General features: G+C 40.5%; 1 protein-coding gene across 1 annotated transcript in view; it reads left to right on the top strand.

The window, feature by feature from the left end:
* Positions 1–12754, top strand: part of MAN1A2 (mannosidase alpha class 1A member 2) — a 136853-nt gene that overhangs the window by 16777 nt on the left and 107322 nt on the right. The gene's annotated exons all lie outside the window — the stretch shown is intronic.

The raw sequence follows: 12754 nt of genomic DNA, 5'->3' as shown, positions 1-12754 counted from the left end.
AGGCACTGGAATGTGCTGCCCCAGGCAATGGTGAATTCACCAGCCCTGGAGGTTTTGAAGGAATGTTTAGATGTTGTGTTGAGGGAAACTGTTTAGTGAGAACCGGTGGTGATATGTGGGCAGTTGGACTGGATGATCTTGTAAGTCTTTTCTAACCTTGGTCATTCTGTGATAAATAAATGGCTAGAGCACCTGTCCTGTGATGACGGGCTGAAGGAGCTGGGATTGTTCAGCCTGGAGGAGAGAACAGTGAGGTCTCCCTGGAGTCACCTTCCAGCAGTTTGTGGGGGTAGACAGTGACAGGACAAGGGGGAATGGCTTTAAAATGAAAGAGGAGTAATTCAGCTCAGTGGAAAACTTTTGTTGGAATCTGATAAGGTGGTGAGGCTGAAACAAGCTGCCCAGAGAAGCTGTGGATGCTCTATCCCTGGTGATACTCAAGGCCAGGTTGGATGGGGCCCTGAACAGCCTGGTCTGGTGGGTGACAACCCTGGGCATGGCAGGGAGGTTGGAACTAGGTGGCTTTTAAAGTCCCTTCAAACACAAGCCGTTCTATGATTCTACGTCAGTCTGTTCAAAGAAACTTGTGGCAGGTAGTTTCTGTTCTTATGTTTTATTTTCAGTATCTGTTCTACCTTTCTTTTTTGTAAGTTGATCACTTATTTTTAGCCATCTGAACCTAGTGTTTTCAGTTTAGTGTTTCAGCAGTTGAAACAAAACAGGGCTATCCATGTGGCAAGTGTTACCCAATGGTTGAGTGGTTTGAAACATATGAAATAGCACCCACATCTCTTCTACCATGTGGAGCTGGGAAGGAAGATAGAAGAAGCTGGAAGAACGCCAGCCATGTTTGTCCCTTTCTTCCATGCAGTTTTTTAGATCAAGTGTCCTTTACCCATAGCCTGTAACAACCTTTTTCTTAAAGGCTAGATGTGGTGTCACCAGAGAAGTCTGGTGATAAGTGTCTAGTACTGACTCATTTTCTTCTAAAACATGAAGAAGGACTGAAGTTTAACCTTTGAGAAGCGTAAGTGAATAAAAGCCTCCATAAAAGTTAAGAAATTCTTAAGGAGGAAAGCTAAATGCGCTGTCAAAGCCTCTTTCTCAAATATTATGCTCTGTTGTTTCCTCCTCCTTTCCGGAATCCCAAACAATAGTAACTAGAAGTGATAGAATATTACAGACTCCACAAGATGGAATTAAGCTTCCATTTCTTAGTCTGGGAGCTTGATGTTCTGACATCTTTACTGGGAAATTGCTTCTAACTGATATTATTTCCATACATAATTGTGGCTGCGAGTGTATGACTTCTGTGAAAGCACTAGTCTTCAGAAATAGAGCCTTTATCTCTACAGCTGCTATGGATATGGTTTCAGCATCTTCTTGCATGCAGTTTCTTCATCCGGGAGATGCACAGCAGTTACTTCATGGCTAAGGCAGTCTGCCTAGCTATTTGGGCTGTTGAGGATTGGTGTGCTTACCAACTTGATGAGTCTCTGCCCGTGGAAAGGTGTAAGGTAGGAAAGCATTTGTTGCCTTTACTTCTTTGAGTGGGTTAATTCTTGATTTAGCTGAGCTGATGTATTCCAACTTTTTTTTTTTTTTTTTTTTTCCTGAGGATTTTATGTCTGTTTGTGTCAGTATTTTTCTCCAGAGTCAAGTTACTGTCTCAGCAATTTTGTTTGTTGTTTTTTTTTCTTCTTATATTTGGTGGCCTTTAGCTGTGAGAGTATCTTCTCATACCTTAACAATTGGATTTTGGTAGAATTGAGCCCAAGCTCACACTGTACCTTGGGTTATAGAGGAGTGAATCTCTTGGTTTAGTGATTTTTAGGACTGTATGCTTGTTTATTCTGTGCTGGTATGTTTCAAATTATTGGGTCTGAATTTGTCAAAATAAGCGTGATCTTGTTGCCTATAGCCAGTGAAGGGAGGAGTTATGGGTTGTTTTTGGTTTTGGAGTTTCCATTAGTCAAACAATGCCATCCTGAGTAATCTTCTTAATTATCTACTGCTATATTATGGATAGTATATCTGTTAAGGAAATGAAGGAGGTAAGAAAGTTGCCATAATCATTTGAGCTAATGAAACAGATTTTAATTTGATCTTTGATTCCAGCTATTTAACCTGCATTTTGTTGAGAATTTAGGAAATTGTATTTTGAAGAGGGTGAGGTGGAGGAAGAAATCTGACTTTTTATACTGGATCTGTATGTGACTGTAATAAGTAGAAAAAACAGAAGATAGCCACTGTATGAACAGTATGTAGTATACACAATCTGAAAAATCTGAGATGATTGTACTGATGAAGATTATTCAATGATCAAATTACCCAATTGGAATGACTTTTTATGCAATTGGGAAGTTGTTTTTCTCAGTGTGAAGCTTACTGCTTGCATTCTCTGCAATTATCCCATGTGGAAGGAAGCTCTGTTGCATAAATTATGGTGTGTCTTCATCCTTGGGGGTGTTCAGAAGCTGTCTGTATCTGAGCTGGCAACCTGCTGTGGATGGCCTTGGTTGAGCAAAGGTTAGACCAGATGACCTCTGCAGGGGTCTATGCCAACCTCAGGCATGTTGTTCTGTGATGAAGACTCTATTTGTGGTCTCTCTTGATTTGAAGGGGAGAAAAAGCTTCCCGTATTCATAAATGCACTAACTTTTGTGAGCACTGAGTTGTTACATATGATTTTATTTTTTCTAATGGGGAGTTGCTGATCCATTGTTGCTTTTCTGGCCTTTTGTAATAGAAAAAAAATCCCACCCAACTGTGTTTCTTGAATCACAACTATGTAGTTAATTAGCAGGGTGGATTTTTTTTAATGTAAAAACTTATTAAAAGCAACTGTAAAGCTAAGTAATTTGCCACACACCCTTGTCTTTCATCCTCTGGTTTATTGACAAGATTTAAAAACTTTTTGAATAGTAAGGTGTGGTTTTGTTCTATGGATCACTGCAAATTTGACAGTGTTGATTCTGTTTCATTGCTCTCTTTTATTATGGGTTTGACTGATTTGCCAAGTAGAAAGGTATAAAGATTTGCTATTCTACTAACCACTCCTAGAGGTGTGGGAGAACTTTCTATAGAGTGTTTACATTTTAATCAATCGGGTATAAGAAGTACATGCACACTGCAGTCTGTCTTCCTATGTAGAATCATTAGGATTGGAAGAGACCACTAAGATCATCTAGTCCAACCACCACCACCATGCCCACTGAAGCATGTCCTGCAGTGCCATATCTACCCACTTCTTGAAAACCGCCAGGGACAGTGACTCCACTACTTCCCTGGGCATCCTGTGCCAATGCACCACCTCTCACTTTCTGTAGGATATCTGAAGCGCTGTTGCTTCTGGGATGTACAGAGCAACTTTGAGTGAGTAAAACAGTGTTACGGAAATATGGCAGCTCAGGTTGGCAGAACATCTGTGTGAGGGTAGCTGCTTCTATAGCACTTTGCAGAACCTGCCAGAGGGATAGTGGTAGTGGTGAGAAGGAGCAGTTAATTTCATTATTTGTAAGCTGGTGGTGTGACCTGCACACAGCAGAATAAAAGGAGATGGGGTGGCTGTGAAATAGTGACTTTTGCTTTCTTTCCTTTTTTCCCAGGGTAGGAAAAGATGAACGTTCTCTGAGGCGTAGGAGAAGGTGGGCGTTAATTGAGGGAAGGTATCAGAGGCTTATGGGAGCGACAGTGGAGAAAGGAATCATTTGAAGCCAGTCCCTGCTTAGTAGGGCATAAATAAATCTTAGGGTAGTAGGGAGTTGGGTTATGGAATGGAGGAGGTAATGTCCTTGGGATAAACTCAAGGAGTGGAAACTAAATGTGATGATTGGGGAGGGAATGATGAGTTAATGGCTGTGTAAGCTTGTCTGCTCTGTATTACTTGAGATCCTTGAATATGCAATTCTGTAACGCTTGAAGCTCATATTGTGTTCTCCTGTGTGGTCAGCCTTTTAATCAGGCCTTGCTCTGAGAGCAATGTTTGGGCATTTGGCCAGCTAGAAGACCTGGTTTGGTGTGATCAGTGATTGGCTGAAGGAACTGGATTTGTATAGACTGGAAAAGGGAACGCTGTGGAGAGACCTCATTATGGCTTTCCAGTATTTAAGGAGTTTATAAACATGAGGGAAATCAACTTTTTTATATGGGTAGATAGTGATAGGACAAGGAGGAATGGTTTTAAACTAAAGGAAGGAAGATTTAGATTAGGTGTCAGGGGGAAGTTCATCACAGAGGGAGTGGTGAGGTGCTGGAACAGGTTGCACAGAGAGGCAGTGGATGCTCCACCCCAAAGGTGTTTAAGGCCAGGTTGGGTGGGGTCCTGGGGAATCTGGTCTAGTACTTGATCTAGCAGTTGGCAGCCCTGCCTATGGCAGGGGTTTGGAGCTTGATGATCCTTGAGGTCCCTTCCAACTCAAGCCGTTCTATGATTTTTCAGTTCAGTCTGGTCAGTTCAGCAAGTCTGACTTGCTTTCTGATCTCTTGAGAGCCTGCATAGTTGGTTTTGTAGGGCGACCAAGTCTCTGGGATGTAAAGTGGTTTGTGCAGAGATGATGATCCACACAAAGAATAGTTATTATATTAATTACCTAAAACAGCATTTGAGCTATTATTGTTGATCATATTACTAATACTGCAGTTCTATGTAAGCCGTGCTTAAATCCATGATGTACATGGATATGCAAGCATCATTCACATGCTGCTTGAACTAGTGCTACAAATAGCTCCTTTTCTTCTCAGTGCAGCAACACCAGAGAAGTTTCTGTATGCTGTTCGGAGCATGTTCCTATGCTGGTGGTGGGCAACTGGCTTTCATACATATGCTCTCACAGGTCTGTGTGTAGCTTCCTTTGCCGTCAGTATGCAATAAAGCCTGTGTCCTCCCCTGCTGGAAACTGGCTCAGTGGATAGGTCCTCTCTGAGACAGCCAGGAGAAGGTCCCAAAACTTAACCTGCCATGGCTTGTGCATGTGTTAGTGGTCTGTGAACTAGGAGTTGTGTGGGTTGTTCAATCAGTTCATTTGTCTTACCATGATTTTATTGAGTAGTTGTCAGCTTCCAGCAGACTCCCTGCCTTATTGCTGTTGGCAATTTAATTTCTTTTTCTTTGTTATGATCACCTTAAAGCTACAATGTGCACATTGGTGTCTGGCTGATCTTTTTAAGGGGAGGCTGTACAGACTTGCCCACAGAGGGAAGATTGCGCTTACTTCTTTCCCCATGTTAGCTTTGACTGTCATCTAACCCTACCACCAGCTAACTCAAGAAGCTAAATCCATGCAGAAAATCTCAGAACAAACCAGTGTCCAGGACAGCACTACCAAGCCCCAGGTAGTCTCCTGTGCTGAGTTCATCAGCCACTGACAAGTACCAGAGTTGGTGCAAGGTTGAGTAGAACTTTGTGCTTGGCAGTAGCCACGTATTAATCATCATAAATACAATGTGGAACTGTAGTCAGTACCACTTTTTACCCCTCTCTATCCACCTGCTGCAAGCTGACGTGTGATACCCTGTCAAGGTACTTTTCTCTTCCTCTGCTGTTGACCTGCATAGTAACTGATAGCAGGAGGTTGTCATCTTCTGTTACCTCAAATGTTATGGATGTAAAGCTCCAGCCTCACAGTCATGAATTACTGAGATGTTAAAATGACTGTCATACTTCTCAGTTATTGCTGCTTGTTAATAGATATAAATATGCATACACACATCTAATTGTGTACAGCAAGTATGTTTTGGCACCCTGTTTTTCCTTTCTAGAGTCTCACTCTCATTTCTTGAGATTACTTATTTTACACTTCAGAAAGTCAGGTGGATATTATTGCTCTGTGCAAGTGTTTTAGTTTTTCATATTGAATTAGTATTTTAAACTAAAGAAAACTTTCAATCTGATTTTAGCAAATTAAAATAAAATTTATTTTTATAAAAAACAAGTTAATACTGGTATGTCCCTCTCCTTGTTCTTAAATTTTAGGACGAGCTTGAAACATCTGTGTGGAGTATCATGGAATTGTAATTTGTCCTATTACATACAGAGAGTGAGGCTGTCCTAGTATATTAAGGATTTAATATGTTTATATTTAGCACTTCCCACTGCAAGGAATTCCTGCAGCTTCCTCTGTGACACTCATACATACTGGTTTCAGCAAGCCTTTGGTCTCTGCTGGAGGAGTGTTTTTAAGCTATGTCTTGTGAAGGTAAACAGGTGAAATCCTGTTTCTCTTTCAGCTTTTCTCTTATGTGTTGCCGCTTCTTCACAAAACATTAGGGAACCTTTGGTAGCATATTAATCAAAACTAATACCGCAGTGTTCTGTTATTGGGCTAAACTGCATGAATAAGAGCGTTCTGTAATTGATAAATGCGCTGATTCCTTCTTTTATCATGTGAGTATGAAGGACAAAAAAATTGAAATAAATAAAACTCCTGCTTTAAGACTGGTTCAGTTTCTGGGGACTGTTCGGGCCTTTTCAATCACACCTAAAGATCTTCCTCATGCCTCTAGAAACTCTTTCCAAATGTGAGAATGAGGATGCTGTCTGTATCGCTCTACATGTGGGTGATTAGAGTTAGTATGTTGTTGCTTTGTGCTCACTTCTGACTTCATCTCCTTCAAAATTTCCTGTACAAAACTGCCTTATGAGCCTGTTGTCCCATCTTGACATGTCTGTCAGGGGATGAAGCTAGTGGAGAGTGTGAAAGAGTAGCAGGTCAGTACAGTAGTGCTGATGGTGTAGTGCAAGCTTTCCAGAGCGCATACTGAAACAGTCACTGGTGCTTCACAAAAAAGGGACTCATGATTCATCTTCTTTAGGTGAAATGTTATGTAAGAATCACATTTAAAAAAAAAAAACAACACACAAACCAACTATGGCGTTTCACTCCAGAAAATGTTAAGTGGTGTAGGAGGTGCTGGTTATGCATGTGTGCATGAAACTTTAATGTGGCTCTACATGTGTAGGAGAGGGTGCAAATTAAGGTATAGTGGAAACCTGTAATCTTGTAGTTTCTTGGTTTTCAGGTGATGAGTCTGTTTTTAATCTAAAATTAGCATCTGAGTCTGACTAATCTTGGGATTCTGTTTAATGTGATATCAGGCAGCTTGAATAGATTTGTGGTTATGCTGGGAAAAAGTTTCCATCAAAGCAAGTTTGTCTTAATCATTCTGAAAAATGAGTGGTGCTTTTTTTTTTTTTTTTTTTTTTTTTTTTTAGAATAGAGAAAAGCAAACAGTGAGGATTGTAGCAAGTTGAGCTCTGTAAAACTTTGAACCTGATGTGGTGTGAATAATATTGCAGTGCTTTGTGTTTTGTGAGAACTTTTGTGATACAGACCTGATTATAGAATGCACCACTTTTTTCTTCTTTGTGTACTTGGCTTTGTGCCTTTTTAAGCTTATTTATGGGATGCTTATTTTTGACAGTAATAGCAAGCTGGCTGTAAAGTAATATTGAAAAACTTGATGCTGCGTAACAGAAAAGCTGTGGTTCCTTTTGTTTGAGAATATGTTTCAGTAACTGATCTGTGCTACTGACAACAGTGGGACTGCTGTGTCCATCCTGTATGTAAATGTGCTTTTTTGTAAAGATGTGTTTTTATTGGGAAACAGATGTTGCTCAGCTGTTGTATGAGAAACCAGTTATGTGTAGTTGCTTTCTCAGTGTCTTAGGACTGGCTATGTATCATTCTTTGATCTAACTCTTAAGTCTTGCAAATTGGAAAGAATCTGTTTGGTCTGGGGAAGAGGAGGCTGAGGACAGACCTTATTACTCTCTTCAAATACCTGAAAGGTGATTGCAGGGAGAGTGGGACTCGTCTCTTTTCACTGGTGACAGGAGGAGGGGAAATGGCCTTAAGTTGCACCAGGGTAAGTTTAGGTTGGATATCAGGAAGAGCTTCTTTACAGAAAGGGCTGTTAAGCACTGGAAAAGGTTCCCTGGGGATGTGGTTGAGTCACCATCCCTGAATGTGTTTAAAAACAGTTTGGATGTGGTGCTCAGGGACATGATTTGGCAGAGGGTTGTTAGAGCTAGGGTAGTATGGTTAGGTTGAGGTTGGAGTTAGTGATCTTGAAGGTCTTTTCCAACCTGAGTGATTCTATGATTCTAATCTAGCATGCAGGATGTTTGCCCATTCTGTGTTTAATAGTCTAAACACATTGCTATATATATATCTATATACATATACATATCTTTTGAAAAACCTGTGTGAGCTGATGCATCTAAACTTCAATAGCAACAGCTGGATAGCGGGTTAGAGTGAAAAATTCTGTAGTTTGACACCATTAATTGAAATAGACTTCTGCAGCTTAGAATTAATTGCTGCTAATATTTTGGTGCATTTTGTATCTTACGTCAAAATAATATGCATCCAGATGCTCATTTCTAACTTCTTTTCTGACCAAATTCTCTATTCCTATACCAGTTTCCTTTTTGGCTTTTCTTCTAGTCCATTGGAAATGAAAATGATATGCTCCAGTCAATATGGTGCTATGAAACAGGATGCTGTTTTATATTCTTACATAGAGCACATGGCAGCATTGCTCTGATTCGGGATTCTTGATAAAATACAAAGAATTCTTAACTTTCGAAGTTTTCTAGTAAGACTTAGACTTTTGAGTATTTTTTTAATGAGACTGATTCTTTAAAATATTTTTTATATTATTAACAAGTGTTTTGACTGAGCCTCTGCACAATCTTAATACGCCGCATTAGTAATTAGCTACAGCCATTAAATTCTTATATAGTGCCTGTCTTTTGATTATTTTTGTGTTGAGGCAGACCTAATTGCATTAAATTTTGCATCATACAAAGGAAAAGAATCTGAAGGAGAAGGTTTTTAATTGAGCTGTAATGGTTGAAAGCTACATTATTGTTGAACTTTATGCATCTGTTGTTTTTTCTAACCTTGCTTTTTTGAGTGACGAGATGCTGCACACAAAATAGTGAGTCTGCGTACACATTGTTGAAAGTGTGTAGTTTGTAATTTGTTTGTTCACTGGTGAAATATTTGTTAATTGCTGTTGAAATGGGAAAAAAAAACCAAAATTGTATATTCCTGCAACTGTTAATTTGGTTCTTCTGAAAAACCTGCATGAGCTGATGCATGAGGTTTCTTAGCTCTTAGAAATATTTAGCCACTATTATGAATGTAGTTGCTGGGAGCTGCTGTTTGCAGAAAATCTCTGCCTTTCTTCACCAAATGAAACTTTAGTAAATGGCTTTCTAGGCACCTGAAAGCTCTGTGATAGCCTATATGGTCAGCTTGAATTTGATCCCAATACAGTGGGATTTTCTGGCTTTTAGTTTTGCGGTGGGCTTGCTTTTTGTGCTTAAGGCATGTGCTTCAACTCACCAGCCCCTTCTGTGAGTTGTTCAGTCTGTTTTTAAAATTCTAAATATATTCTTCAAGAGTTTTATTTATTCTTACTCCAGAGCTGCTTCCAGAAGCACTGCCTAAATCACAAGAAGAAAAATAATTAAGTAGGGATAGAGAAAGAACAGCAAGCATTGGCCTTTAGTGATCAGCCATGGAAATGAGTGAATCTAACTAATAAGTGAAAATTGATCATCTTTTTTTTCTTTCCATCATGCCTATAGAAATATATACCACCAACTAACTCCATTAAAAATACATGGAAAGAAGGCAGAATAATTTAAGTGCAGTAGAGTTCTGGAAAACCGAAGAAATGCTAGAACATGGACAACTTAGACAATAGAAAAATTTCTGCTGTTGAACAGAAAATGTGGGAGGAAGATTAAAGGTTGCAGGTCATTTGACTTCAAGGTGAAACCCAGCTGTCTGCAAAGAAATGTCAGAGGCTGAGGTTTTGGCTTAGATGAGAGCAGGTCCAGAATGGGACGATGGCCCAGATTCTTGGTCCAAGAATCAAAAAATAAAAAGAACAAAAAAACCTAGCATTGATAGGAGGTGCTGGATTCTTCTGGGAACTGATGGCAAGACATGTGGTAATGGCTGTACCAGATGGGTTCAGACTGGGCATTAGGAAACATTCATTTACCGTGAGGATGGTCAAACACTGGAACAGGCTTTCAAGAGAGGTAGGTGGTGCCCCATGTCTGTCAGTGTTCAAGGGGAATTTGGACAGTGCCCTCATCAGTATGCCTTAACTTCTGGTTAGCCCTGATATGGTCAAGCAGTTGCAGTCAGTGGTTTCTGCAGGTCCATTCCAACTGCTGTCATTTATTGTTCACAAGTGAAAAGCTTGTTTGCAGGAAGCCTGTGTACAGTTTATGAGGTGTTATTTAAAACTAAAGGAAGGGAACACCTGTGTCAATGTCTCCTCTTCCTACCACAGCCCAAAGAATCTGATTCATGAAAGTGAGGAGAACTAGTGTTTAAAATGGGATCTGTATCACTGAAGAAAACCTAGGAAGCAAGCTGGCAGAGGATAGCTTGATATGAATAATAGTGAAGTAAAGACAGGAGAGATAGGAATGCAAAGGTTAAAGGGAAGTGCAGTGGAAAGACAAAAACTTCTGAGGAGAGGGGGTAAAGGGACTTGAATAAAGAAGCTCTCATTTGTGTTTGACAAACAGTACTCGTCATGTCCAAATATAACAATCTGCTAGAAATATCTTTCCTGTCACCTTTGTCTGAAAGGAGCCACTGAAGAAACCTGCACTTTTGGTTAATCTCTGGGCAGTGAGAAGCAGTAGATGTCTAACTAGTGTCCTTGCATGGCATGAAGCTGTGTTCTCCATACACTAGGAGAACATGGTGGGCTTGTAATGTGTGTGGATGTTATAAAATTGTATAGTCTATAGATATATATATTTAATATTTTTATATTATACATATATATTTATATATATAAAATTATTGCTGTAAGCCTAGAGGGAAAATAAAGTTCTGTACTTAGCAGGAAATGTTTTCGAGGCACTGAGTCAAAAAATTGTTGTCTACCCATATGCTGAGAATTCAAACAATAACAAAAGCGTTTGTTGTCTTGTGTTGGTAACCCAATGCTGTTCTTCTGTGTGTGGGAGAACAGTTGTTGGTGGCCAGTTTTCCCTACTTCACTCAATTTTCAGTTTGATTTCTTTAAAAATAGAGTCTTGACTCCTATAAACAAGCTTGAAAGCATCTTTGTTATGAATAATTGGTCTGTCAAACAAACAAACAAACAAAAAAAAAACAACCACAAAACAAAACAAAAAAACCCTGTTTTGTCACAGAAGATAGGAGAGACATTAACATTCATCGTGGTATGTGAAGTTTTAGTGACTGCTCTCTAGAAGGTGATACCTCATGCGTATTTGTTGTGTATTGTATCATTTGGTGATTCTGTTATCAAGCCTTACAATTTGTGACCACCTCTGAATGACATCTTGTCTGCTTGTGGAGACTGTACAATGCTCTTGCATAAGCAGCTGCAATAGTTAAGGAGAGTAATTGTTCAAAAAAAGTGCACCTGTTTCTGCTATGCCTTTGTTTCAATTCTTTGAAAAGGTAGATAAAGCAGGACAAGGGAAAATGGTTTTAAGTTGAAGGAGGGAAGATTTACGTTGGACGTCAGGGGGAAGTTCTTTATTATGAGAGCGGTGAGGTGCTGGAGCAGATTGCCCAGAGAGGTCGTGGATGCTCTGTCCCTGGAGGTGTTCAAGGCCAGACTGGATGGGGCCCTGGGCAGCCTGGTCTAGTATTAAATGGGGAGGTTGGTGGCTCTGCCCATGGTGGGGGAGCTGGAGCTTGATGATCCTTGAGGTCCCTTTTAACCTGGGCCATTCTGTTTGGTATCAAACTGTTGGGTCTCTTTATGGTTCTTTCTGGCCAAAAAAACAGTCTGATCCCCAGTCCTTTTGATATTGCTTGTTTTAAAGTTGCTACCAATGTAATTTCATGATATTTGGACCTCTCTATTGTTTGTAGGATAAGCTGTTGGGATCTAGTCTTATTCAACATCTTCATCAGTGACCTAGATGAAGGGATAGTATGTACCCTTGAAGTTTGCTGATGATACAAAGCTGGGAGGATGGCTGTCACAACAACAGGCTGTGCTGTCATTCAGGAGGACTTGGAGAGGCTGGAGTGTTGTGTGGAGAAGAACCTTTCAAGGCTCAACGAGGGCAAGTGTGGAGTCCTACACTTGGGAAGGATTAAGAGTGTGCATCAGTAGAAGTTAGGGGTTGACCTGCTGGACAGGAACTCTGCCGAGAAAGACCTCAGTGTGCTGGTAGACTACAGGATGACCATGAGCCAGCAGTTTGCCCTTGTGGCCAAGGTCAGTGGTATCCTGAGGTGCATTACAAAGATCATGGCCAGCGAGTTGAAGATGATGATCCTCCCTCTCTACTCAACTTTATTGAGGCTGCATCCGGAGAACTGAGCCCAGAGGAGGGCCACAAAGATGATTAAGGGCCTGGAACATCTCCCTTGTGAGGAAAGGCTAAGAGACCTGAACTGATCAGCCTGGGGAGGAGATGACTGAGGGAGAATCTCATCAGTGTTCATAGACATCTTAAGTGTGAGAGTCAAGTGGATGGGGCCAGGCTCTTTGTAGTGGAGCCCAGTGGCAGGACAAAGGGCAGTGGGTGTAAAGTGGGGACATATGTAGGAAATTCTGTCTTAGCATGAGGAAAAAAAATCATTAGTTTGAAGATGACAGAACACTGGAACAAGCTGGAGTCACTGTAGAGTCTCTTTCTCTGGAGATATTCAAAACCTGCTTGGATGCTTTCCTGTGTAACCCGTAGGGAACCTGCTTTAGCAAAGGAGTTGGAATAGGTGATATC

The sequence above is a fragment of the Tympanuchus pallidicinctus genome, unplaced genomic scaffold (assembly GCF_026119805.1).
Source record: "Tympanuchus pallidicinctus isolate F22 unplaced genomic scaffold, pur_lepc_1.0 scaffold40, whole genome shotgun sequence".
Lineage (NCBI taxonomy): Eukaryota > Metazoa > Chordata > Aves > Galliformes > Phasianidae > Tympanuchus > Tympanuchus pallidicinctus.
This window is presented reverse-complemented; position numbering and strand designations above follow the sequence as displayed.